This window comes from Furipterus horrens, unplaced genomic scaffold (assembly GCF_987537825.1).
Source record: "Furipterus horrens unplaced genomic scaffold, mFurHor1.1.pri manual_scaffold_6, whole genome shotgun sequence".
Lineage (NCBI taxonomy): Eukaryota > Metazoa > Chordata > Mammalia > Chiroptera > Furipteridae > Furipterus > Furipterus horrens.
The window spans coordinates 117,396,791-117,420,047 of record NW_028327176.1 but is presented as its reverse complement, the minus strand read 5'-3'; the positions used below and the strand labels follow the sequence as shown (position 1 = coordinate 117,420,047).

General features: G+C 38.2%; 1 long non-coding RNA gene across 1 annotated transcript; it reads right to left on the bottom strand.

Moving 5' to 3' along the window:
• On the bottom strand, positions 1–18,977 carry LOC150007278 (uncharacterized). The gene is made up of 5 exons (XR_016511801.1): positions 18,924–18,977; positions 7,302–7,364; positions 1,000–1,035; positions 148–183; positions 1–55 (listed from the first exon to the last, which is right to left on the bottom strand). It is a non-coding gene; the product is annotated as an uncharacterized LOC150007278 (long non-coding RNA).
• Positions 18,978–23,257: the final 4,280 nt, after the last annotated feature.

Here is a 23,257-nt window from a genome sequence, read left to right as displayed (position 1 = left end):
CCTTTAGTCCTGGGTTTCCTATTAAACCGGGGGGACCAGGTTCTCCAGGTTCACCCTAAACATATGGGTTGGAAGGAAAGGCAAGCTGTTACTTTAATTTTTACATTATCATTAGGTAGAAGATACAATTGAAGAATGTCAGATTACCTTTATTCCCTGTGATCCTATTATCCCAGGTTCACCCTGTAAATAAAATATCACTATATATGTAATGCTTAAATTCAGATGGAGATGAGCATCTCCAATAATGAATTCATCCATATTTCCACTAATTAACATACAATAAAGGGGGAAATTACAGAGTAAGGAGGGTTCATTCTAAAACATGATTAAAATACTTATTGCTAATAAATAATGTTCTATTAGCAATCACTGCATTCTACACTTAGCTGACATTGTTATAATTTGCCACCAGCTAATCTTATATCTCAGAGAATTAAAAGTTCAGGTGAGGAGATAAACAATAGTAGAAGTTAAGTTTCTATGCCATGGTGATTCTACTATCAGGCATATATACTTAATAAAAAAACAAAAAATTAAAGGTTATACAAAAAATAATGATATTGGCTACACTGAGTTTGCTTTTATTTTCCATGACTTTTTTATTGATTGTTTTGATTAAATTATCCTGTTTGATAAATCCAGTTTGTATCATTAACAGAATTTTTGAAAAATCTGTATCTTGTATTTTAATTTTGTATTTTAGATATCCTAAGTATATTTCAAAACACTGATGTGTAATCACAAAGAGTAATGGTTTAAAAAAATATAGACTACACAGACTGAATGTTAAAGTGTAATCATATGATAAAACTTAACAAGGTTTAAAATTTCTCATTTATCAAAACAAAAGGGTCAAAATACAGACAGGAAAAAGTAAAACTCTCAGCGACCTTATTTTATCCAATCTATTAGATTCCAAATTAAACATACCAGAAATCAGAGAGAAAGAAATCAATAAAGTAGAAACCCCAAGATAGTGATAAAACATCTACTTACTTTATCTCCCTTTTCACCTTTTGTGAAAGTTTCCCCCTAGAAAAATGGGTAGAAAACTGAATCAGTTATAAACACCTTTGGAAATACACTCTCCAGAACTGAAAGTGGATACCTGTAGGCCAACCTAGACCTCCACTGCAAACAAGTCTCTGAATTGATCCAGAATATCACAAAGTGGCCTCTGCAGCTTAAAGGGAACAGACTTCCATGGTCCCACAATGAACAATAAGTTAACCATTCTAATACTATTTTGAGAATCCTGAATGGCTGACAGATAGAAATACTGCCCAAGGCCAAAGCTCCCTTTTGCATGGTTCACATAGAAGGTGATCTCTCTCTCTTTCTCCCTCTCTTTCTCTCTCTCTCTCTCTGTCTGTCTCTCTGTCTCTGTCTCTGTCTCTGTCTCTGTCTCTCTCTCACATACACACACACACCTCTTTCTCTCGCTAGCTTCTATTTCTGAAGTTCCACGTACATGATCTCATTTACTCTTACATCAATGCTGTGGGGAAGATATTCTCATTTCAAGCATGAGGAAAGAGACTCAGAAAGGTTCTGAGTAAGTTATTTCCTTTAAAATAGCATTCACCCACTTTATGTTTCCTATTTATCCTGCCTATAAACTCTGCAAATATACAGCTATAATTCATCTTGATTATCATAGCATCTCTGGTGTACACCGTTGGTACTCAATAAACATTTAGTAAATTAGAGAATTTATGCATTTTTTATCCTCACTCCAGGATATTTTTTCACTGCTTTCAGAGAGAGAAGGAAGAGAAGGGGGTGGGGTGGGGAGAGAGAGAAAGAGAGAGACGGAGAGAGAGAGAGAGACAGAGACAGAGACAGAGACAGAGAGAGACAGGCACTGATTGGTTGCCTTCTAGTGTTCACCCCAACCAGGGAAAAGATCAAACCTGTGATCTGGATATGTGCCCTGACTGGGAATTGAACGTGTAATGCTTCACTGCAAACAACTAAATCACAGCAGCCAGAGCAGTAAGTTAGAGAATTTAAGGTTATGCTGATATTATAATAAAAGATATTATAAAAATAGACTTCGTTAATTTTTTATAATGTATCAAACACTTTTCTAATCACATTATATATATTAACATAATCTTCATGTGTCAATGGAGTAGGTACTACTAGTATACTTATTTACAGATGAGGAAACTGAGACACAGAGAAGTTATGTAATTTCTCCAAGGTCACATAGCCAGTGAGAGGTCATTTAGGATTTAAGCCCAAGCAGCCTGACTTCAATTTCAGGCTTTGGTTGCTTGATCTGTTTCATTTGATTTACTTATTATTTGAATTAGGTGAATTGACAATAAGGTAAAAACCATTTTAAAAAATGTTTCTTTTGCAAGCTAACTATGAGAACCATCATGGACTACTCTCGAAAGTTCTTTTAGGGATTGTCATTTTGTTAAACAAATCGCTAATGAAAAATAAGTCGTTACTTATTTGGCTGAATTTCTTGGATGAATTGTTTAAGCCTTCTGGTTACTCTACAAAGTCAAGTTCAAATACTGTTCTGGAATAGCCAGGTTGAGACCACAAAGAGCTAAACTTCTCTGCATAATAATGTAAAAAAAAATGCTCTTTTATGTGGGGGGTCGGGTCAGGGAGAAAGTCAAGCAAAGATGTATAGAGTAGGTGGAATAATTAAGGGATTAAGAAGGAAGTGGCAAGGAGAAGAGTTAAAAGAAAAGGAGCTTGTTCACCTGAGTAAGACAGATAGGGCTCAGTGGTGTAGGCAGGCTGCCCCTAAATGTTGGTGGTAGGAGGGAAAGCCAGAGGGAACCTCTGAGGAGCTGTGGAATTCTCCAATCCTTGCTACTCAAAGTACAACCCATGGGCAACAGCAGGAGCACCGCTTGGGAGCTTGTGAGAAATGCAGCTTCTCAGGCTCTACCCCAGACTTACTAATTAGAACCATCATTTCAAAAGGATTCCCTGGTGATTCAGGTGCACCTTTGAGAAGCACTGTTCTGGCTAACCCTTTGGAAGTTTCTCCTTTCTGCCAGGCCTGCCATATGTCACATGAAAATGAAGTGCCAGTGTTTAAATGTTCAGGGGAGACAGTGGAGACCTAGAGAAGCAGTTAGGCATTGGTAAGAGGTGCCACCAAGTGTGGAGCATCAGGAGTGAATTGGCAGATGGAAGGGGCAACAATCACCAGAATGAATGTGTGGAAAATGTGAGTTTCCCAGGCATTCTTGGCATCGCCCAGCTGGGGAGCCCTGTTAAAGACTGTTACTCCCTGCTGAGTGTGGAGGCTTGGCCTGGATACTAAGGGCAAGCACGACCCCTGAAGGTAGGAGAACTTAGGGTATGTGGGTAACGGCACTCATTGTAAAGATGCCTGAAAATTTTTTTTTATTGTTTCATTTAAATTTTATTTTTTAATATGCTTTATTTGTTATGCTGTTACAGTTGTCCCAATTTCTTTTCCCTTTGTTCCCCTCCACCCAATGACCCCCCTCCCTCCAGTTGTCCCCACCCATTAGTCCATGCCCATTGGTTGTACACATAGTTCTTCTCAACATCTTCCTGTCTACTCCACTCCCTCCTACTATGCTTCTTAATTCCTGTACCATCTCCCTCCATTTCCCCATTCCCCCTCCCCACTGACCTCTCACCATAATGTTCCCCATACCCATAATTCTTTTCCCACTCTCGTTGCCTACTTAGTGTGTCTTTGTTTCAATTCCCTAGCTTCTGTTGTTGGTTGTTGTGATACAATTTTCATTTTAATGTTCATGGTTTTGATTCTCTTTCTCCTAAACAAGTCCCTTTAACATTTCATATAACAGTGGTTTGAAATTGATGAACTACTTCAGTTTTACTTTATCCTGGAAGCACTTTCTCTGCCCCTCTATTCTGAATGACAGCTTTGCTGGATAGGGTAATCGTGGTTGTAGGTTTTTGCTTTTCATTACTTTAAATATTTTGCGCCAGTCCTCTTGCCTGCAGAGTTTCTTTTGAGAAATCAGCTGATAGTCCTATTGGGACCCTTTAGTATGTAATTCTCTTCTTCTCTCTTGCTGCTTTTACGATTCTCTCTTTATCTTTAATTTTTGACATTTTGATTATGATGTGTCTTGGTGTGGTTCTCCCTGGGTCCAGTTTATTTGGAACTCTCTGTGCTTCTTGGAAGGAAGTCTCTTTCCTTCCCCAAGTTAAGGAAGTTCTGCTTCATTACTTTTTAACATAATTTTTCAATTTCTAGTTCTTCTTCTTCACCTTCTGGCAGCCCTATGATTCGGATGTTGGCCCGCTTATAGCTATCCCATAGGTTTCTGAACCTCCCCTCATTTTCCTCACTTTTCCTTTCCTCTTTCTGCACTGGTTGACTATTTGTTCCTTCCCTATGTTCTGATTTGCTGATTTGATCCCTGGTTTTCTTTCCCTCACCACTAGTTTCATATGTTTTCATTCATTTCAGCATGACTAGTCTTCATTCCTTCCCTGTCTTAAGATCTGCTGTTAGGTCTGTAAGCATTCATGTAACCAAAGCTCAGAATTGTGCCTCAGAAAGATTTCCTCTCTGCTGATCCCTTAGATTAGATATTTGCTGTCTCATCAGCTGCATGATTGGGATCTCTATCATGATCTCTGCCATCCTGACAGTTTTGTGTTTACCTTTGCTTCTTGGGCAGGGCTGTCACACCTCCTATGCTCTAGGAGGCAGAGCCCCAGGCACTCCTCACAACTGGGCAACCCTTCTCACCATGCTGTGGCATTTTCTGTGGGGGTGGGGGTCCAAGATGGATTCCTGCCATTCACTCTCTGCTGAAAGATCAGGAGCCTCATCCTCCATCCCCATGCCCTCTGGGCCTCACAGTCTGAGGCAATGGGGGTCTGTCTTCCCTGGCACTGGATTCGCAAGCTGACGGGTTTGGTCTGCAGCCGGGGTGCTCCCCAGGCACTTCTCACCTCCCCTTAAATACAAGTGTCTGTGCTTACTGGCATCTTGCCACCATCACTGCTGCTGTTGCCACCAGTACAGCTTGACCTCCCTGCCCTGGCTTCGCCCCTCCTACCCGTCCAGATGAGCACCACTTCTTTATAACTTCATATGTTAGACTTCCATGTAGCTTTATTTTCTGGAACTTCTGGTTATTTCTGGTTTTGCAGTAGTTGTATTCCTTCTTAGTTGTGGAGGGAGATGGAGAGTGTCAGTCTAGGCCTCCATCTTGGCCGAAGTTGTGTCCTCATCTTGTCAGGCTCCTGTGTTTGTTTGCCTCTGTGTCCTGGGTAGAGCTCAAGATGCCTGAAAATTTACTATCATTGCCTAATTTACAAAGCTGAATGCTTTGCTTTGTAATATTAAATATTTTAAATAATTGTGCCTGTTTGCCATGTAGGCATTTTAGAACCCCTTCATTCATTATTCCTGAAAAATCAACATTCGTTGTTTGTCCTGGCAAGGAAAGCGGTAAAAGTGATTTTTAACCAGTGTTACTTTTTTTTTAAAGAAAGATGAAACATTTGCTAGGTTTGATTCTTGCTGATTCATTTGAAGACATATAGATTGTGTTCATTTGTTTTTAGCAGCATCGAAGAAAGTTATTTTTTGTAACTAGGATTCATATAATCTCTGTAGGTGATCCTATTTGAATATAAAAGATATTGTAGGGTACATCCCCACCACCAAAAGAACTGAGTTTTTAAAGATACTGTGCTCAGTAATATTGAAAGGTGGCTTGAGAAGCCACTTGGATCTTATTAAAACCAAAAAAGGAAAATAACTTCAGAAAGTATACTGAGAGCAGTTGTTTGAACAAATATATATGTTTCTAATGGAGAGGTAAATTAGCCCCAGTCTTTAAATATATTGGTTTTATTATTCATTTTAGCTACAATGTTTAGTTGTATCAGGGCAGCTTAATGAGTTTTAAACCCTGGGTTCTAAAATCAGCCTAAATGTGAGTCATGACTCTAACATTTACTAGCAGTCTAAACTTGGGCAAGTTACTTAATCTCTCTGTGCTTTAGTTTCCTCATCAGAACAAACGAGAGTGATAATAGCCTACCTCATTTAAAAAAAAATGGATTGAATTACTACAAGTAAAAGACGTAGTACCTCAAATAGAGTGCTCGCTCAAATATCTGCTCTATTGTTCTCCACCACTGCAGGACAACCAAGGTGCATAGAAGAGAGGTGGATCAGGAAAAATATATTTTTCCCTTTTTTCCCCTTTTCTTTCTTTTTTTTAGACATTGGTGATGGTGGCAGGGAGTGAGTAGAGGATGCAGAGGGATTGTGGTAAAAGGGAGTCCCAGGGGCTATCTAGGCTGTGTGGACTTAGGGAATTAAGTCTTCAAGCCTATTTTATTACCTAACAATTTCCTGCTGTCCAGTCCCACTCAGAGTTTGTGCAAAGCACAGCTTTTCATCATATGTTCTTCAATTCCCTTGGCTAGCAATAACCTCCAAAAATCAAAATACTTTTGGTATTCTTTAACATCTCAATGCTTTTTAAAGATATTTTTTATTAACTGCAGCCCATGAGTCCAGTTGGGATCAGAGACCTGAAGTCATGCTGGGAATTCTGAGGGGATTCAGATATACTATTGGAAAAAGCAATAAAGATGGGAGAAAAGGATGATGATGAACCATTGGTATGATAATTAAGTTTCATATATCAGAAACTGGACACAGGTACAAGTTTTCCCACATAAATAAATTCTACCAATCATTAAATTCCACAGGCAGGGATGGGAGGTACGGCTCACAGGTTCCTTTTTATCAAATTGTTACCAGTTCCACTAAAGACTCCAGGGTAAGTGATTAAATTATCCACACTTCTCTAGTCTTATTATCTGAAATACTGTATATTCAGCAAATTAGAACCCTGAAAATGTATTGTCCTGTCCCTCTCAATCCTTTCCATTGCTCCTCTTCTCTCCTCCAACCCTCTGGCCCGGCATGAAATTCCTTCCTTCTGCCTCTTCATTATCAGGACTAGTGCTTTAATATTCTTTATTATCTATGAATTATCTGACCAAAAAAAATGGGATATGGTTAAAATTAAGTTCCTCTGAAACAGTTTAAAAATACTGCACACAGAATTTAGTTAGGCAAATAAGTATTTGGAATACAAAGGAAAGACACAGGAACTTATGGGATAGTGAGGAATTCACAGTCCAGAAGGAAATGATAGCCTAGTGAGAGAGGAAGACAAGACCACATGGTTTGCCTATTGAAGAGGAACAAAGTGCCAGGGAAAACTATTTTTAATTCTATTTTTTTGATATTCCTTCTCTGCCCTAAAAGCTAAAATACTTACAGATTCTCCTTTTTGACCTTTTGGACCAACAGGCCCTGGAAATCCTGGTTGTCCAGTTTCACCCTTTCGAGAAAAAGCAGAAGAGAGATTTTTTACATGAGGTCACATGAGTACTGTTGTGACTGTCAGAGTCAGAGTAATTGCTTGTGCTCCTGACCATGGAATTTATCTATTATCCTCCAAGAGACAAGTTCTGAATGAGTTAGGCTATTTGCATAGTAATGTGTTTGTCAGCACTACCCAATGCCTTTAGATCTTTCAGAAATCCATAATATTCATTATATTTAAACTTAATCTGAAACAAAAGTTAATTACTTTTCAAGGAAAGAACATCTAGAGGAGAAAAATTCTAATTTTGTTCTGTTGTACCAAAATTTTTTTTTATGATCTTAAATACATCAGATTGTTTAACTGACACAGAATTCAGAGTCATTTTATTTCAGAGACTTATTTCCTTTTTTAGGTGGGGGGAGGTGGTGGGTGGAGAGATATAAGAAGAAAAAAGAGTCTCTCAGCTGTTTCCAGCCTTTACACCAGTGCTGAAGTGACTGGCTGTGGACAAAGAAGGCATTATTGTCAATGTGGTGACAGCAGCAGCTTAGAAATGTTTAACAAGTCTTAGATCCTGATGAGGCATTTGTATGCAACATATCATGAGTATTTTGAAAAATTACAATTTCAGAAATAATATTAGTCAGACTTAAGAGAAGTCTCAGCACTGTGCTGCTTTTTAGTATTTATCAAAGTCCTTTAATATTGCATAATTGTACATCACATAAACATAGCCACTAGAAGTTATGCAATAGTTTTTCTTTTTCCCAATCTTAAGAACATTTTTGCAAAGTGATGTTTCTGGGCCTCTATATACCTTTATCACCTGTCTTGTATATTTTTTTAAATTAAAAAAATAGAGAAAACATAATGTTGAGTTATGTCAAACCTCCATGCCTGAGGTGTCCAAAATTTTAAAAATTAAAAAAAATTTACAAAAAAATCTCCTATATTTTTCTCACTATTCTTGTCCCAGAAAGAGCTACTCTCTTAATTTAGTACTCACATTTTTAGTCCATATTTTAGCACTTTTACTGCATATGTGAAATCATAAATAATGTTATTTTGAATATTTAAAACAAATTTCATAAATAAGTTTATCTGGTATGTAACACTCTATGACTTTTTTTTCACTCAACATTGTTTTTAATATCAATTTCTATTGATACAAATAGATCTAGTTCACTTGTTGTAAGTATAGAATTATATAATGTTATATAATTATAGCATAATATAATGTCAATGTACCAGGTCTTATCCGAGCCCCATATGGGGCATTTGGGTTGTTACTACATTTTCTCTATTATAAACAAGGCTTCAATGAACATCTCTATACCTGTCTCCTTGTGTGGATGTGTTTATCTGCTTATTTTGATGCCTTAAACAATAGTCTACCCAAAGCACTTCAAGTACACATTTATTACAGTACTAAAAATGTTGGTTTATTTCTACATTTCTATCTAAGTCAGTGTCTTGTGATTTTAGATTAGAAGAAGAAGGAGCCTATCATGTGTAATGGACAGGCAGGATCATGTTTTTATTTAAGAGTTTTCTAGATTTGTGGAATATATTTGGTAAATTTAATCTTTATTTTATTTTATTATTATTATTTTTATCTTGATTTTATTCATAATTATTTTTTCCTTCTAGTATCTAAATATCTAGTATACAACCAATCTTATACTTACTGTAGGATAAGGCTTTTTTTTCCCTAGAGATAATAAATTCTATCCAAAGCAAAACTAGGAAGAAATTGGTGGATATATTTCAGTGACCAATTGCTGTTGGTTTAAAAGAGGAATAAATAGTTACCCTTGTATGAGCATTAGGGTATACAGTGTGACCTTCCTATTTCTATCTTGCAGGTGCTAAAATCAACCTGGATGTGCCCCAAATCAGAGTCTCTAGAAATGGGGCTTGAACAATAGTATATTCTAAAAAACCTCTGGGTGATTCCAGTGTGAAGCCAGGGTTCAGAACCACTGGGGTCCACCCCGGGTACAAGTAAATCTATGAGAGCAGATCAAAGAAGCTTTAACTTCTCACTATGGTGACCCTTGAACAGAATTATAATTAAAAAAAAATGTATTGCCTTAGACTGGTGTGGCTCAGTGGGTTAGGCATTGTCCCACAAACCAAAATGTTGCCTGTTGGATTCCTGGTCAGGGCACATGCCTGGGTTGCAGGCCAGGTCCCTAGGTAGGGGTGTGTGAGAAGCAACTGATGAATGTTTCTCTCACACATGGGTGCTTCTCTCCCTCTCTTTCTCCCTCCCTTCCCCTCTCTCTAAAAATATATAAATAAAATCTTAAAAACAACAAAAGTGAACCCTCTCTAGTAAGGAAGGAGAATATTTTTTAAAAAAATTGATTCAGCACAGTGGATATATATACTGTAGAGGGGACTTCACTCTTCCAGCAAGTGCTATGCATAAACTTTTTTTTTTTTTTGGTTTATTTTATGTATTATTTATTGGCAGAGTCTTTCTCCTATTAACTAGAATTCTTACAAATCATTTCATATGTACATTTATATCAGGTACTGCATCAAGTTTCCTGTAGATTCTTCGAGGTCATTTCTTTGGGTGGGAGGAGAGGAGGGATATGCTCCTGGCTTTTCTAATTCCACTTGAGATTCTGAAGCAATTAGAAAAGATTTTGAGCAATAGGAAAGGTCCTTAGAGTTTGAACACACCTGTTTCACAGAATCAAATTTCTCATCATTGCGGTCTTAAGAATTTCTAAGTAACATATGTCTCATAATGAACATAGCAAAACAGAAGCCAGCTGTTTTGTTTCAAGAAATGAATCATCATTCAAATTCTTTCAAAGTGCCACAACTCCCTTCTTTGCTCAGCTGTCCTATGTGACAAGCTCTGTAGCTTTATTTTGCTTTTTCTTCCCCTGAGCTTGCAGGTGTCCAGTAGTAATTGCTTAGAATGTAATATATTCTTTATGGTGGTGTAGGAATTCCATAAGCTATCTGGTTACAGGAAATAATGCTAGTGTACTAGCAGCACAATCCGACACACAAATGTCTTATTATTGCCATATAATTAATATTTTTGGCTGTCTTTTTAAGAATGCCAAGGTTTTATTATTTATTTTTTGCAGAAAAATTCATTTTCAATGGTCAATCTATAAGAAACCCTGACTTTCTGTTGAGACTACCTTTTAAGAGTACTTCTTGGTGATGGAAGTATGATCTTTTGAATAGATCGGTTGCATTGATTTATATAGCACAGAAGTCATATTTTCTTGGATTCATGTCAAAACACTCTGCCCTCAATCAAGAGAATTTTTCCTGGGTGAATGAATGAAGTTAGCACTCACAGGCCACATTCCCTCAGAGTACTTTCAAACCTATTTATCTCTGTAGATATAATGTGTATTGTTTTTTCTGACAATGGCATGTTGACACTGATTCAAAGGTCCTCACAATTTCAGAATCAAATGGGAGTGAAACATCTTTCTGCGTGGGCAAGTGAATCTGTCATCTTCACAGCTAATATAATTAAACCTGTGAATCATAATGAGAATACATTGGAAATTCATCAGCATTTTAATTCTAAACCTGTTTTGAAATAATTATTTGGTCAAACTGTAACTGCACATTATCAAACCCCACCAAAAAAAAAAAAAAAAAAAGCTCCCATGACAGGTTCTCTGGACACTTAAGACACAAAAGTAGCGAGCCTGAGCCTGAGCCTGAGGCATTTTGTTAAAGGGGTCTTCAGATTGTTCTTGCCACATACACGGGCACATGAAGCAACCAAATATAAACTGATACTGTGTCCTAATTTCATTTATTTTGTTACAGTTATTTCCCCTTCATGTGTCCCCTTCCTTGTAGCAACTGCTACTCAGTAGTCTCCATTGAGGTGCAGATTCCAGTCCTGCTGCCTGGACAGGAGGTGGGGGGAGGCCATGCCTGAGGGATGGCCCGTGGATGCTACCCCACGTGGCAGCAACACCTCTCCTGACATGTGAATGTGTCACTTGGTCTGAAGCCTCAGACGTTTTTGTCCACTTCAAAAATCTGATTACCTCCTCTCTTTTTGGGCCACCAGCTCCATGTTTGCCAAGGTTTCCCTAGGTAAACATAAAACAACAACAAAAACCCCACACAATATTCACTTATTTTAAATATAGCCTATCTCTACTTTAAAAACAATAATAGATAATAGTACTGTAACAGTGTCCTATGGATATCATTTTAATCACTTTTGCCTTTCTCACCTTCTATTAAACATTCCTGGAAAACTACAATTTTGGGTTACCCTATCTATCTTCCCTGTGATTTCCCACTGGGAGATGATTCTGGAGAAATATCACACCTCTATGGGAAAAAAATGTCTCTACTCCGATATAATGCCTGGAAACCTCACAGGGTCCCCAACCATTTCATGAATATGACTCTCTAATGCTATTAATGGTATTTTGTTGCTCAGTACAATGGACATTGTTAATTGACCTCTTGGCTGCACTTGCCACTCTCTTGACTCGCTGTATGAAACCTCATCCTCCTACTTTCTTCCTCTGTCTCTGACCTCTCCTCCTCTTCCCCCACCTGATTGGTAAGGGTGCAACTTCCTCATGCCTCTGTGCGGCTCTTTTCTTGTGACTCAACATTTTCTCCCAGGCCTTCCTATCTACCCCCACAGCGTAAGGATCATCTACCATACACAGACAGGCAAATTCATAAACCCAGCATACATCTCCTTTCTGAGTTTTGACTCATATATGTAATTTTCTATTTGATGTATTCACATGTAAATTCTAGAAGAAATTCATATTCAGCAAGTTCAAAACTGAATTTAAAAGTACTACAAATACACACATACATATTCGAGAGATAAAGAAGGAATTTTATCGTACTGTTAACATTCATTTGTCCAGAAGTGCGAGAATGATTAGCTTCTTCCTATTGTAAGTCTGCAGTTTGACTTGTTAAAATGAATGCTAATTGCAATTTACAATTGAAAAAAAAAAAAAAAAAAGGAAAGAGAGGAAATCTGAATTCACCCTCTCCCTTCCATAAAACACTTCCTTCTTCTATCCGGGCATCCTTCTTAATGCTGCCCTCCTTCCTCCAGCGCAGTCTGGCGCCTCTGTCTCCAAAATCTCTTCACTCTGCCTGCCTTCACTCTGGGAAGGCCACCATGGTGTCTTGCCAGGACCCTGAAGTAGCTCCCTCATTGGCCCTCTAAAATCCACTCTTGCCCCCAACCCACAGAATTCTCTAAACAAGGTCAGAGCAATATCTTTAAAAGACCTTCTAACTTCATTCCTTCTAAACCTTAACAAAGCCATCGAAACCCTGCATTACGTGAATTGATTTCCCTTTCTATCTCTTCTCCCTCAGAAGTTCTAGATATCATGGTGTTCTCCCCACTTTTCTAAAGGACCAAGGTCCTTCCCATTTCACCACTCTGTCCTCACCTCTTTGTCTGGCTAGCAGTCACTCATCCCTCAGGTCTCAACTATTACAAAACACCATTCACAGAAGCCTTCTGTGGGTCTCCCTGACAGGTTCCCTTTCAATACCTTCTCACTTGGACATTGTATTTTTCCTTCATAATACTTACTGACATTTTTATGCCTGTGTTTGTATAAAACACTTTGAGCCTCTTGCACTAGAATGTAAGCTCCAGGATGACCTGGAATTGAATAATCACCCCATGCCTAGGGCAGTACTTAACATATAGGAAGCATTTGCTAAATATTTGTTGAATAAGCCAATAATTCTAATTTATATGTTTTTCCAAATAAAGTTTAAAATTAAAAATATATGTGTTGGTACAATCAATTAAAAGTACAGGAATGTTTAGATGACAAAAATACACAAAGGTCCCCATTCTTCAGTGTTTCTATGGTTTAACATTTTAAATGCGCCTTCCATACTACTCCAAGTCAGGATGTGTAGTTTACAATTGCTACTACTATTGGTCTTGTGACAGATATTCTCTCATTTTTCCTACTTACCTCTGATCTGAGATTGAAGTTGAAAATAAAAATTACATTCTCAGACCTGAGTGATAAATCATCATAAGGAAAATGAGGTATAAAACTCTGACACATATACACATACATAAAGAACCAGCACTAGCAGAATGTTAGGTTGCTTGGATGCAACCTGCGCAAAAACATATACATTTTAGGAATTTTCTGAAAATATTAGCCATTTGGAGATGGTGCCAATCTGTGTCCACAACCCATCAGTGTCTCTCCCTGGCTGTGCATGTGCTAGGACATTTTTGGGGAAGCTGGGGTATGCTTTGATCTATGATATGAGTTGTCCAGAGATGATATTTGGATTGGGTAGCCCCATGCTTTTGGCTTACAAAGCAGAAGAACCAAAGTATCCCTGGTGAGTTTATATCATAGTTAGCAGCTTAATTTAGATCCTCCTCCCCAATGACCTAGAGGGTGTCAGAGATGCTATGGTTGGAATGAAGAAATACCTCTCCAGCACTAAGTCGTATTGTTTTATCCATATGCTCTATTATTCTAAAAATTTGATTTTTTCTGGTGGCTTTCACATCCAGAAAGATAGTAGGGTCTATTACTGCCTAGCAGTGCATCCTACATCTGCTTCACTCAATAGCGAAGCCAGGACATCTATCTAATCAATGACCCTCATGGCCTCTATTAATGTTTTCCACTCTTGGGCTAATAATACTCAAGGTAAACTCACACCTGAACTTTAGCAGCATTTATTCATTGACATGTGAGTTTCTCCTCTCTACTTTCTCCACGCTAATTGTACCAGACAGTTACTTGGCTCTATAGAAATAATAAGACATAGTCCTTGTGTTTTGGGAACCTATCATTCTGCCCCAGATGCTATTCTAATCTTACTAGGTCATTTTGTACTCTGATGCCATGCTATGTAAATGTGTTTTTTAAGCCTTTTGAATAAGTGTAATAGCTGTACAGTTTTGAACGTGTTTATTTAAAAGTTCCTGGTGAAGTGGTAAGGGTTGTGGTGTGGGGAGTGCTGATTGGCCTGTCCATTTCAAGAATCCTGGGATGTCAGGACCTGTGCCTTGTTCTCTTGTGGGTAATGGCGAATGGAACTTTGAAAGTTATATGCAGGTAAGTGCGAAGACTTTCAAGCTGTTCCAATTGCCCTGGAGAGGGTATTTGCTGGAAAGAAGGGAATATACCTGGACGTGTATAGGTTAACCATAAGAGATGGGTATTTTTATAGGCTCTAAGGAGTCAAATATCAGCTATTTCCTGTGGCTCAATATAATAAAAAAGACCAAGGACATGAACCCTCTCACAGGACATTGGTCATTAAAATTCCCCCAGTTTAACAAGTATAAAGGACCCGTGGACATGGACAACAGGGTGGGGATTGATTGTGGAGTGGGGGTGGGTGGGGCAGTGGAGAGCAAGATGGGGAAAAATTCGGACAGAATAAAAAATAAATTAAAAATATTTAATATTAACACACACACATGCACACACATGCATGCGCACACACACATCCTCCAGTTTAGCCTTTGGGGAACTTGCTGTAAAATCCTAAGCATGAGGGAACAAACATAATGTTAAAAACCATTATGTTATCTATTTTGGATTGTGTCCCTCCCCACAATCCATATGTTGAAGCCTTACCCCCAGTACTTCACAATGTGACCTTATTTAGAAATAAATTCTTTGCATGTGTAATTAGTTAAAATGAAACCATAGTAGAGTAGGGTGGACCCTTAGTTCAATATGACTGTGTCCTTATAAGAACAAAATTCGAACCAGAGACATGCACACAGGGAGAATGCCATGTAAAGGTGGGAGTTAGGCTGCCACAAGCCGGGAGGGAGGCCTGGCACACACCCCTCCCCACCCCTTCAGAAAGATCTTAGGAACTGCCACCTTCACCTTGCTTGCACCTCCAGCCTTCAGAACTGTGAGACAATGAATTTCTGATGTCCAAGCCACTCAGTTTGTGATATTTTTTTACAGTAGTCCTAGCAAGTTGAAGTATAATATGTGGCCTAAGAGGGCTGGGATCTCTTGAAAATAAGACCTAAATCTGGCTCCTAAGGCCAACCTCTCAGTTACTTGCAGGAAAACATTTCACCAACTCCAAGTGTGGCAGACCACAGAGGGGAGGGAGAAAACCCAGGAGACTTTCAGGGTTCTTTGCAATAAAACTAGGATTCAAAACTAAGGTATGTCTGTGCCTACATTCCTGATGTTCCTCAAAGCTAGCGGATCCTGGGATATAGGGAAAGACAGGAAGTTAGGACCTAAATCTTATGTCTCAATATTCTGGGCCCAGAGGGCTGCTTCCGGTGTCTTCAAGGAAGCCTTCACTTCCTGTGCGATGCATCAGTGGGGAGGACCTTGAATATTTGATTTTGGAGAAAGGTTTTCTGTCCTTTCTAGTTTGTGAATATTAAAATGCAGTTGTAATTTGATACTTGAAAGGAGAGTAGATTGTTTTTCTAGCAAATTTTTTTCTGGATTAACAATTTGGTGAAGTAAACACTAAAACTGGTTGCTGGGAGGCACTGCATCAATCTCCAACAGCTGAGACTGATTCTCTGCAAATTTCACCGAGTGTGGTGATGTAAGAACACAGCTATGCATTTTCAATGTGGATCTTTAAAAACAGTATCAAATGTAAAATATGCCAATCCTTGGCCTCCACAGATAACACTCCCTCCCAATCTGCGATGTTGTAAGGGGCTCAGGATCTGATGATTTTAGCAGTTGACAGAGCCTATCAAATTTTTATTAAAACCCCCAGAGCTGAAGACAATGAAGAACAGTTTGCTGGTTGGTGAGCAGATTTTCCTTAAGGGGGAAGAATATGCTCAGCATTGCTGCTGCTTTGCAAACAATCTTGCAGAATGAGACCAGCTGTTTTGCAAGTTATTTTTGTGATGGAGAGGGAAATCTACCTCTTGTTCTTTGCATCCTCAAGTGGGCATGCAAAATATATATAAACACACTCCACTAATCTTGCCCACTTTAGTTTCTCTCTCCCTCAATTCTTCACTTCTTTTTTTTTTCATATTCTATTTGCCTTTTGATTTGTGTTGCAATGGGGGAGGGTGTTTTAGGCCTGACCTTCATAGTAGGGAAAAAAATAAACTCTAGTACAGGGGCCAAAGGGCAGTCCCTTTGCCTTTGAGGATTCCTGGGCCTGGGAATGAACCCTGGGCTCTCTCAGTTTAGAAGGGGAGGAGGTGTGTCTGAGTAGTCTGATGCTCATCCTCCCATGCATGCTGCTTCAGCTCCTTCAAGTTGAGGAGCTATGGTCCAGGACTCTAGTGCAGACATTACATAAATCAATGCCAATTTAAAAGGGAAGATTATTTTAACCTTGGAATGTCACTTTTTATATCTCAATACATGGTCCATTATTTAATCTCCAGGAAAGTTTCACGCAGATCCCCACCCCCCATCCCATGATCATTTGGTACACAGCCAGACCATCAGGCATGCAATGAATTACAAGAAATGAAACAACCTGCGTGTCTAAAAATAGTTCAGGGGTAGGGGGCGCTGCCAAGTGAAAACCTGTATGTTGCTCATCATGGCACATTTGGCTTTTTCCTTTGTGAAGCTGAGGGTGGGGACAGGCTAGTTACCATTCAGAAACATTGGTCAGTGTAGATACTGGGACGTTGGGCCTTGCCTTCTATATCCATCCTGGTGGGACCTCAGTGTAACAGCTCTATTTGCAGAAGGAAGCACAGCAAAGTGTTTGGGAAGTTACCCTGCATTAATCCCCAGATGGGTTTAAAGCCTTCTGATGCTACGTGCTTACAATGCATCATTTGGGGGAAGAAAAGCTATGGTCTCTCTTTTTTATCCAGTTATGCACCAGCTTGACAGCCACATTTTGAGCACATGTGGCCCAAATACCTATGAGCTTCTATCCTGTAATGGATATAAGGATAGCTGGAGTTCTTTTAGGTGACTCAATTAGCTAAGTTAAAGTACTGGTTTGCTATTTGCAAGGCTCTCCACTCACCTGCTCTGGTCAGCCCCCAACTTTTTGAAATATAACCTTAAACTTTAAAAATTTACATTCCCAACTGTATAAATATAAATGCTCTATATATCTTCATTTAAGGGAAAACAGACTCATTGGCAAGATAAACTATTTGTACAAGCAGTGTTAGGAGACCTGTGAAGATATGAGCTTTAAAAGTTTTGCAAGGGATAGCAAATATTTAAGTAGCTGAGTCGCAACTTGGTAAATTTTATACCAAGGGTGAAAGTAATATAGTGTGCTCTGTAAGTTTTTCTAGCTGACACTGTGACATCAGAGCCAATTCATTCTCATTACTTTGAAGCATTTATGATAAATCCTTTTTTGTAATAGATGTCATTACAGAAAAGTATTGTATTTTTATTGATTAATTTTAGACATCCTTCACGTAGTTTTTTTCACTTGTGCCAAGCCCTAATGTTTCAAAAAAGCTGGTATAGATCTATTAAAAAATGTTTAATTATACCCCAAACATTATTCCTAATATAATTTTCCTGGAAAATCTAAGTAAATGAGAAAATTTAAGATAGGGTTACTTAGGAAATGTAACAAACTTTCCACACTCTTCACTTTAAATTCATCAACCACAAATGATCTAGGTCTTTATGTTGAACTTAATCTGATGAAAAAAGAATCAGGATTTAAAAAATGAATTATCTTATTTTATAAACACTTTTCTGAGCACCTGCTATTTTTAAGGCCTCTGCTGGCACATAGTGTCTCTTTGGAATTTCTACATAAGAAGGAATAGCAGTAGTCATGAATTTATAGGGAGGGAAAGCAAAATCATAGAGGAGTGTCTCCAAATTTGTTTCTGTTAGTGGAACAATTACCAGCACTGTATCAGCGATAAGCTACTATGTATAAAAGGGACCCTAGTCAGTGGACAGAATGCCTCACACCAAGTGAACAGACCCCAAATATTTGTTATTGAATGATGAGCCAATCAATGGTCTCGCATTGGTCTCTGAGTCTTACTTCATTGTTAACCCCCACTCTTCTCCTGTGTTGTGCTTCCTTGGAAAACAGAAAGCAAAGCTGTCTTGCTTTTGCCACCCAGATACTTCCATGTCAGGATTCCATCCATCATAATTGGAATTTAAAAACCCTGGGGAAGTTAAAAGTGGCTCCTCCCTGAAAGGTTGGGGAACCTCAGGTTTGACCTATGAGGTGTAAATATTGGCTTGAGATTTTAGTATAGTACCTGTTGATTTTGATAATCTATCAACCATTATGCTACTCTGAACTTCAAGGTAACAAATCTCTTCCCTCAGAGAAATTAAATATATGACATTATCAATGGCAAAATATAATTTTTGCATTAATTTTTTGCATAAAATTTTATAAATTTGAAGTATTTTTTTATTTATAAAGACAATACCCTATTTTTGAAAAAAGATACTGAGCAAAATACTTTTTTAAAAAACATTTTCAGTATAGAAAGATGTTAAGAATATGTGATCATGTTTCAAAGTCTAAACAGTTAGAAATTAATTTTTTTCAAAAGTACAATCACATAACATCTCCGTGTATATAATATGTGCAAAAAGGCCATACCTTGTTATAATATCCATCAAGGGTCTGTTGTATCCCTTGTGTTCCAGGAGGTCCCTATATTAGAAACAAAAATAAAAACCTAAATATTTACCAAACAATGTGAATTTAAATAATATATCTAAGAACTCTTGAAACTTTACAATTAGAAAAAGAAAGAGTCTGTTTACTCAAATAGTCCAATTAATAGAGAATTACAGGGGTATTGACTCATCAGGTTCCTAAAGGTATTTCTAGGTTAAGTCCCGCATGAATTCAGAGAGATCCTTAATAGGAACATGTAACATTTTACCAGAAAGTCAACCATCAGCATATTCTTTATTAGAAGGAATTGTAGTTATAAAACTCCTTAAGGGAAGAGGTTTGAGCTTCAGTTTATTTCTGACACTTCTTACAGGGTCTTGATGAATGTATTGCAGAAATGTGTGGTGACATGTTATTAACTCAGAAAATATGGAAAAATATGTTTTCTATTGCTTTCCTCTTGAATTAGTGGGATGAAGATGGGTTGCATATGACTTTCAGGCCAGAAAAGGATGTCTGCTCTGAGACCTCAGGCTTAAGATATTTAAATACTAACACTTTTCAGTTTACATGAAAATATTTGCTAAGCACTATGATGAGCTTTGGGGAGATAGGAAAGAGGTAAAGGCATTTTCCCCTAAAATTTCCAGGAAGAGAGAAAGGGAAGAGTTTTCTGAGTTTTTCAGGGATTACATTTAGTAGAGAGGGCCCTAATACAATACAATACTTAGCATTATTTTAAATCAAGTAGTTCAAGCCAAGAGAGAGTCAGCTATTAAAAAAAATTGCATATTTCATCTGGATCTCAAAAGCGCCTAGGAGAAAATATTATAGAGGCAAATTTTTTTATATTTTACGTCAGCAGATAAGACAAAGAAAGATTATGACTGAGTAAACCAAACATTACTGTTATACAAAGATATTTTTTAAAGGTAATGAAAGGTTTAAAAAGTGAAGAAAATTTTTAAGGAACCACTGCTATCTTCACTCACTTATCTAGGTAACATCTTAGATATATTGAAAAAAAAATTGATGTTTAACATTTATGAGTGGTATTTCTTATGAATGGCTTGTGACTGAAGATCTCTCCTAAACTGAAACCTTCATATTGTGCCAGTAAATGTAGAGGACACAGAGATGTAGAGATGGATGTCTGGAAGCAGGCTGGTATAACTCTTAATAAAATAATAGGCCTTCTGAGTAATGGAGCCACCTGTGATCGGAAAGACAAATGATGCTGTTACCTTGCTGAAGTAAAAATAGAGCTAATGTCAGAAAAGAACTCTCATCGCATTACATATTGTTCTTGGATTTTTTTCCCCTACCAGCCAGCTTTGTGTAAAATATCCTAGGTCACTTAGATGAAGTAATGAGGAAAGCAATCACTGAGTTGGAGGTTGTTGTAAAAAGTTTCTAGCCAAGAAGATGCAAGTTAAAAACTTATTCTTGAAACTTGTGAGACTTGAGATTCCATATATATTGATCCATCCTCAATTGTATAATGAGGCAAGAAATTTTTGACACCACATGTAGTATCATTAACAGGTCACTTAGGAACATGTGCATAGTAGTTGTTTGGTAGGTGGTGAATGTGTGTTAATAATTACACAATGGGATACTATGCAGCAGAAGGAAAGAAGGAACTCCTTCCATTTGCAACAACATGGATGGAACTAGAGAGAATTATGCTGAGCAAAATAAGCCAGGCAAAGAAAGAAAAATACCATATGATATCACCTAATACAGGAGACTAATGAACAACACAAACAAACAAGCAAAATTGAACCAGAGGCATGTAAACAAGGAGCAGACTGACAGTGACAAAGGGCGAGGGGAGAAGAGGAAGGGTTTAGTAAAGGAGCTAGTATAAATAACCCATGGACAAGTACAATGAGGTGGGGATTGACTGTGGGAGAAGGGGTGGTCTGGGTGGGGGGGAGAAATGGGGGAAAAAGTGGGACAACTGTAATAGAAAAACAATAAACCAAAAATTTAAAAAATAATGCTATTTAGATAAAAAATAGTGATGTGGTGGGTAAACTTAGTTTATACACATTCATTCTAGTTATAATGAATCTTATAATTAGGGATCTGAAATATGATAGAACAATGAATAATACAGTATCTCAGATAGAGCAGAAGAACCAATCGAATAATAATAGTAAATGTATTGTGCTTATTGTATGCTAGGTATTATACCAGGGTTTTTATATGGATTAATTCATTTAATACCCACAGTGACACCATGAGGTATGTACCATCATTATTTTCAATGCAACAATACTGAAAATGAGGCTTAGAAATTGTTAACTGGCCCAAGGTCACAGCACTGGTAAATGGCAAGGCTAATATTTAATGTAGACAGAAGCAGCCTGGGCCCAAACTCAGTTCTCACCAACTCTACCATCTTAACTTAAAGGCAGACTCTCAGCTAAACTAATTTTTGCAGTGTATATATATATATATATATATATATATATATATATATATATTTTAATCATGCTGACCGTGCCCTTGATAATAGTGGGTGCTCACTCTCCCAAGTTCTACTCCTCATACTGAAACTGAAAAAATAAAATCAACAAGACTTGTACTTAGCACTTCTTATAAGCCAGCACTGTGCCTGATGTGGGAGAGCAGGGAATCAGTACTTTGCCTTTAGATGTGGTCCTACTGGATAGCTAACAGGGGCCCCTCTCTGTGTTCCCCACCTCTCCCATCTATCTTCATATAATTTCTCAAGATATAACAGGAAGATTATGCCTGAATACTCCAAAAACACCTCTCAATTTACAACTGTACTAAACATGCATCCTAACTTTGTCTGCAGAGGTTGGGAGAGCAGGTGGTCAAAGGATATGAGGTGGGAGCCTTCAGAGGGGCCCTGGGAGGGAGTAAGAAAGAAGCAGAATAGCAAACAGTGTGGCAGGGGTTGCCTGGCACAGAATAGGTGATAGCGTGGATGAGAATAGTAAAAATCATAGGATGGTGCTAAGTTTTTAAAACATTGGGTGAGAACGGAGTCTGACCTTTTACAGACTGGTTATCTGCCTATGGCATATAGGTGTATTCCATAAACACAGACTATAGTCCTCATATGGAATTCTGATCTTGCTGTTGAGCTTACCATTGGGGGCAGGATAGGAGAGCTCAGTGCAGCGCCTCTCTCAAAACAATAGCAAGAGCATAGCTCCCCGAACAGCACCATTGGCCAAAAGAGAAGTTTGAACAAGATTAATAAACCTTGTAAAAGTTACTGCCACATTTTCATTTGTTCTGTTCTTGCCATAAAATGTCATATCCACAGAGTAGTGATCCAAATGGGGTCAATCTGAAATTTTAGGCTTTACCACTTAATCGACTGATGAGCAGTTATGGTGACATTTTCTTCTTTGTTCTTTTAGTCACTGAGATACTTTGGGTACCACAAATTTCAAGTTTAATGTAACAGAGATTTATAGCTACCAGCCCACCCTGTAGGCAGTACTTTATGCAAACTCTCCCAGAGGGCTGAAGAAACCCTGCAGTGACTGAAAGAAGATACCAGTGGAAAGTGCTCAGGCTGTCTATCTGCACCCTGACTGCAGTCTGGGTAGCCACGACTCACTGGGTTGTTCTCAAACTGTCAGAAACAAGCCACCTCAATCATGTGGAGATAGTGACCACAGAGAAACAATATGCACATGAATGCCAAGAGCAACTCTGTTTACTGTTAGAAAAACAGTATCAGATGGGTTGTATGAAAATGAGGAGTCATCTCATTAGTAGATTTCAGTTTGGGCTACAGATCCCCTTACTTTTAAAAGATCCAAAGAATCCCCAGTTAAAAACCATATTTCCCCAGGCCTGGTCGTGGCTGCATTTCATTTTCAGCCAGTTGATGTAGCACACTGAGCTCGAAAAACTCAACTCTTGCCTTTTTTTTCTTCTCTGGTCTTTGTTGTAAACTCTCTGTGCAAGTCAAGTATGGGTCTTTTGACTCAGCTTTAGCACATCCTAGATATTCTGAATCAAGACCTCCATGGCTCCTCAGTCAACTACTCCACTCCCTTTCTGCTCCTCCATCCTGAACTATTTTCCTTTCTGCTTTTCTCTAGATGCATCCTTTAGTTCTTCATACTGCTCACGAGCCTCCTTCAGGCATCTGGGTGCCACGTCTCTCCAGGCACTATTCCTCTTCAATCTCTTATTAGGAAGTCCTTTCAGGATTCACAAGTACATATTTTTAGGTTACACGTAACTGTTTTCTGGCCCTGTGCATTTCCAATGAGCTTCAGTAACAATATTTGAAATACCAAAAACCTCTGTGAAGA